The sequence below is a fragment of the Camellia sinensis genome, chromosome 7 (assembly GCF_055761805.1).
Source record: "Camellia sinensis isolate YWXY chromosome 7, ASM5576180v1, whole genome shotgun sequence".
NCBI classification, from domain to species: Eukaryota; Viridiplantae; Streptophyta; class Magnoliopsida; order Ericales; family Theaceae; genus Camellia; species Camellia sinensis.
This window is the reverse complement of record NC_138967.1, coordinates 48,528,552-48,534,915: the sequence shown is the minus strand read 5'-3', so window position 1 is coordinate 48,534,915 and position 6,364 is coordinate 48,528,552.

The following is a 6,364-nucleotide window of genomic DNA, read 5'->3' as shown; positions in this document are numbered from 1 at the left end:
CATGTCATTCCATAGCATTGTGTATGTTAGGATTGCATCTTAGTTGCATTTCATGCATATCATGCATATTGCATCGTGTCCGGAATAGGAGTTAGTCCGGGCACGGGAAACGAGGTACATTTCGTACTCCGAGTGACGGAATGTGTCTCAATTCCCCAGTCACCGACACTCCGGATTATCCATGATGGAGTTAGGTTTTAGCTGTAGTTTCATATGCATTCATCCTATATTGAGTTGTACATTTCGACTCCTCGGCCATCATGCCTCGATATGCGTGATTGGTGGCACGAGGATCGAGACATGCATATATCTGTGCAAATACATTGCTATGCCCCTTTCCTGCTCTCTGTTGCAGCAAAACAAAGAATCAGCAACTTCTGGGGCTGGGCACACATTTCAAGAACAGGTGTAAACAGAGGCTAATTGGGGCATTCCGGTGGATTTCCGCGCAAGCCGACCCGGACATGCATCATCCATCAGAAGCAAGGCAGTCCCTGGCTTGCATGCCAGTTTTACAGTTTTCTTAGTTAATTTGTTAATTAATTAGGATTTTGTAATATTTTGGACTGTAATATTCTTTTATTCGGGACTGTAATATTTGGACTGTATATTTATTCGGACCCTCCGAGTGGGGGCACAACTGTAATAAGTGTGCGTGAGTGTGTTGTATGTCTTCCAACCCCACGTCTTTCTCCCTTTTATTTATCTGCTTATGATGGTTAGATTAGGGCATGTTTAAATTAGCATACAGTATGACAGCATGTTTGCATCATTCATCTGTATTGCATGCACCGGGCTTGGCGCATCATACTAACTGCATTGTACTTTCAATTCCAAATTGAATACATGTTAGCTGTAGCATTCCATATGCCATGTTTAGGATAGCCAAGCCTGCTATAGTTGCATTTTGCATGTGTTGCATTAGGCATTTCTGTATATTTAGGATCATGCATGATTTCTAATAAATTCCTATTTTGGCTTGGAGTACTCAGTAAGTTTTATGCTTTAGCATCCTTGCATGTGTGTGAGTGACTGCCATGAATAGCATGCTTACCACGAGGCTATGTGCTTATGTGAAATATCTGCCTGAATGCCTGTGGGTGAAGGTTGGGTTACTTGAATTGGGACAATTCATCAAATGTTTGTTTTAAGCCCACTAGATAGTGGCAAAACCATCTTTTCCAAAAGCCCACCTGAGGGTGGCAAATTCGTGTCTTAGCCTACCTACGGGTAGCACCATCAAACCATTTTCAAATAAACAAGCATGAAATGTTTTGTTCCAATTCGGACGACCTAGTCTATATTTATATGCTGCGAGCGTCACATAGTAACCTAGGCTAATAACCGGAATAAGAACCCACAAAATTTTCAAAACTAGATATCATGGTTAGTAGAGGCTGGTCTATGACCGGGCGAGCAGGGGTGCTCACGAAGTGACCTTCCCTAATCGTACCCAAGTTCCCGAGCCGAGGCAACTTTGGTGATGACGGACACGTGGCCTTTTGGCACCGAGTCAGGGTTTCCTAAATTTCCCAAAATAAAATATTTAGGTGGCGACTCTGTATCTGGCAAAGCAGTCCATGTTTGGCACTTCTTTCAAAAATCTGTTTTCTTAAAACGATTTGCCGGATTTGGACTCTTTGGTTCAGATTTAGAACCGTGACTACAAAAGTCGAGTCCGAGCTGTAGCGAGGTCCCCCGCGGGCTTGTTACAGTTTCTGGCGACTCTGCTGGGGATTTAGAGAACTTGACTCGAACTCATGATATCTGTTTTTGACTACACTTGTGTGATTCTTTGCATTGCATTTGCATTGGTGCGCCTAGGACACCGTGTTTGCCATCTGCTATTCCTGAACGGTTTGCCGGAGGCTTGTCTTGTCAAGGCATGACCATAAGGCTGACCGGTTGTGGGCTCTGCCAGTATGGGAACACAAACCCCGATTTTACCGGGGCACCCTCTTTGACCATTCGACCTAGTGCATATTCGGATCCATAGTGACCATTCCAAACTAGGACAGGTTGCTTACCCGTTTATAGGTTGTTTGAAACCGCTGCGTGCGTAGTGAAACCCTAGCTCCTGACAAAATAGGACAGGGAAATCCTACCCCTTCATAGGGGTGTTTTGGCTCTCACTTATCTGTTATGTGCTTTAGAGTGCGTCTCTACAGGAATGCATGTATCAGAATATGAGTTTGGGCATCAGGCCTGCGGGCATTACTATCAGTATTTGGGAGTCAGCTTTACCTGTGGGTATCAGACTCAGATTTTTGAGGCCGAATTTTGGGGCAGAATTCAGTAGAGGGCACACTCATTCAACTATGCTCGTATCTGTTCAGATGGAATCAGGCTGAGATGCTGTCTGTTTTCTCTTTTGCAAGGTAGTCTGGGAACTATAGCTTTAGAAGGCTCCGATATCCCCTGGGTACATTGGATCCGTGTTGATAGACTTTGTCAGGTCGGAAATTCAGTTCAAAGGCAAATCAGTGTTCCTTCGCTGAGGTAAGACAAAGGAGGGCCAGATAGGGTTCATTTTGTTCATCTGATCCGACAGTCACCAGTCACATCATCAGCAGACTCGCGATGATGCAAAATTCGGAAGAAATTATGGTTATGGCAGCCGCATCAGACCAAAGAATCACATTGCGGGGTGATACCGATGTTGGAGTGCCACACCCACCCAGGTCACTTGCCGCACATCCGATCTGGGAACCCCAGTTATTTCAAACCCGTGAACCCACTACTTCTGAGCTAAAGAGAATGATCGAAGACCTTCAAAGAACTGTGACGGATTTAGCTTCTGGGACATTGGCTCCATCATCGACCACAGCACATGCCAGGAGTTTCACGACAAAAAGCTCCCCAATCTTGGGACGGGCTGCATTTGAAGAAGGCCGATCCCTTGACCAAGCGGGGGGAAGTGGTGAAAACAAGATAGAGACGGACATGGATCCCCATGAACATCTTCTGTTGGCTGTTGAGGCTTTGAAAGCCGAGGGACTGAACAAAGAGCAAGTGCTCGCGGTTGTTGCAAAAACTGTGGACGACACTTTTGCCACTCAGAATGAGAGCATTTTGAATCAAGGGGCAAGCCGGGAGAAGGGTCTTTGTATCAGAAACGTTCCTTTCAGTTATAATCCTGCACTCGGGAGAGATCAACAAACCAGGCAAGCACCTGCCAATCCCTTTACTGGTGCGTCCAGCAAAAATCCACAAACCTCGAAGTATCTACCCCGAGGTCAAAGAGTCTTCCATGCTCTCTATATGCCTTTGTCCAAAGCTCTCCAAATCCTTGTTGGACAAGGCCATCTCAAACCCCTTGAGCCTCGGCCTCTCCCGAACCTTCTTCCGGCTACACATGATACTACCCAGTACTGCGCGTACCATCAACAAACTGGCCATACTACCAACGCCTGCTTCCGTCTTCGCCATGAAGTACAGGATCTATTTGACAATGGGGTCATCCCCGCGCCAGGTCCTGCAAAGCCTATCGGCACTTGATCAGTGAATTTGTGAGGGGATAATGTGATGTGATTGGAGGGATGAACCACCTGCGGGCAGCGCTCAGTTTACTCCAGATATGGTGGATGGCATGCACTGTTTTGAGCATTGGCGAATGCCGGTTTCCGACTCGGTTATTGGGTCAGTCTTGTTCTTTTGTTTTGAGTCTGTCTTTTTGTTTTGAGTCAGTCTCTTTTTATTTTGGATCTGTCTTGTTGTATCGAGTCAGTCCTGTTGTACAAGAGTCGGGTGATTCCGGGGGGTGTTACCTCGGGCGTCACCATTTTGTTTTGCGTTTGTCTTTTCGTTTTGTTTTGAGTCTGTTTCTGCCAGGGAGCCAGTTGTACCAACAGATTTGAATGAAACAGCAGTAATTTTTGCACTTCTATGTTCGCTTCTGCCGTGTGCTAGTTGTGACGGAATCTGAATGAAATGGCAGTACATTCCACCTGCTCTCTTCTGTACCCCAAAATCATTGCATTTAACCTAAGTTTTTCAAAACTTTTTGAACACTGTGGTGAAAACGAAGAGGAAGGAATTCCTCGGGATTCGCAAAACTTTGATCATTTGAGAGAAAGAGAGGCATGCTAAGCCCTTAATGAATGAAATCATGCTTGTTAGCGTGAGTACTGAGAAGGACCCTGGCTTGATCCAGACTGGTTTCACACTACATTCAGTGCGAGCGATTTGTCGCTTTCTTAAAAACTTTCAAAAACAAAATGTTTTGCGCGGTCTTGCGAAGACCTGTGTGGAATCGCTCTTGAGATCGTGCAGCCTAGGATCGCTCTCAGCCTCGAGACTCAACCCCTTCGCTTCCAAACCTTGAACTTGAATTCAGAAGGTTCAACGGTCAACTACGACGTGAGGCCTGTGTGGCCAGATTTGAAGCAGCCCTCGAACAAGAGGCCAGGAAAGTCAGATCAAAAGATCAGAAGATCAGAAGAAGCTTGCAAAGCTAGAACAGAAGTACCCCTCGAACTAGGGGCAAAGATATCAGACATGCTCGAAGAGCTGAAGATGAGTCCTCTTGCAAAGCAGCAGCCATTCTCCTGGATTCAGATGACTCTAGGATCTCAAAACCATTTGGCATGGACTTGTTATACTTTTACCCTTGAGAGGCTCGCTGGGCCGAAAACCCGGAAGGGCGACCCAGGCAAAAGTTAGAGCAAGAGAAAAAAATACAAAAAAAGAAGAAGCAAAAAAAAAATGCAAAAAGAAAAAAAAAAGAGAACAAAAAAGAAAGATGCAAAGAAAAGAATGAAAAAATCAAAAAAGGAAAAAGAAATGAAAAGAATTGAAAAGAAAAGAAAAACAAAGCTCGCAAGGTCGAAAACCCGCAACGGGCGCCTTGGCAAAAGTTAGAGCCTAAAAAGGAGAGGTTAGTAGAGGCCGGTCTATGACCGGGCGAGCAGGGGTGCTCACGAAGTGACCTTCCCTAATCGTACCCAAGTTCCTGAGCCGAGGCAACTTTGGTGATGACAGACACGTGGCCTTTTGGCACCGAGTCAGGGTTTCCTAAATTTCCCAAAATAAAATATTTAGGTGGCGACTCTGTATCTGGCAAAGCAGTCCATGTTTGGTACTTCTTTCAAAAATCTGTTTTCTTAAAACGATTTGCCGGATTTGGACTCTTTGGTTCAGATTTAGAACCGTGACTACAAAAGTCGAGTCCGAGCTGTAGCGAGGTCCCCCGCGGGCTTGTTACAATGAGTACAAGAGAACTGCTGCAGACCAGTGTGTCTATGTCAGGAAATTTCCCGATGGAAACTTCATCATACTCCTGCTCTATGTTGATGACATGCTAATTGTTGGACAGGATGCCACAGCAATCAAATCACTGAAGAAGGAGTTATCACAGTCCTTTGACATGAAGGACCTAGGCCCTGCACAACAAATGTTGGGCATTCAAATTGTGCGTGATAGGAAAGCCAAGAAATTATGGCTGTCACAGGAGAAGTACGTTGAACGGGTGATTGCGAAGTTTAACATGAAAGATTCCAAGCCAGTTAACACTCCGCTGGCTAATCATTTCAAACTCAGCAAGAGTTCTTGTCCCTCCTCTACTAAAGAAAGAGAAGAGATGGAGGCTATTCCCTACTCATTCGCCGTAGAGAGTTTGATGTATGCAATGGTGTCTACCCGACCAGATATCGCTCATGCTTTTGGAGCAGTAAGCAGCTTCCTTTCCAATCCAGGAAAAGAGCATTGGGAAGCAGTCAAGTGGATTCTGAGGTACCTCAAGGGTACGGCAAAAATGTGTTTGTGCTTTAGAAATGCTAAACCAGTCTTGGAAGGCTATACGGATTCCGATATGGTGGGAGATCTTGATGGTAGAAAATCTACATCAGGATTTCTGTTCACTTTCGCAGGGGGAGCTGTGTCTTGGCAGTCCAAGTTACAGAATTATGTTGCTTTATCCACAACTGAGGCAGAATATATTACCGCAACGGAAGCTGTGAAAGAGATGTTGTGGTTACAGCGGTTTCTCCAAGAGTTGGGATTAAAGCAAGAAAAGTTCATGGTACATTGTGATAGCCAGAGTGCCATAGACCTGAGCAAGAATTCGATGTACCATTCTCGCACAAAGCACATTAATATTCGATATCATTGGATACGTGAAATGATGGAAAGGCAGTTATTGGAACTGATCAAGATCCATACATATAAGAATCCAGCTGACATACTAACAAAGGTGGTCTCGAGAAACAAACTCGAAATCTGCAGAGACATTGCCGGGATGGACTTCAAATGAGAAGTCAGCTCCATATGGGCGTGGAGGGGAAGAATTGTTAGTGTTCCACTGCCCATTCAAATGGAGCAACCACTATGGATAGTGGCTCTCCCACTCTTCCACTTCACCCACCCC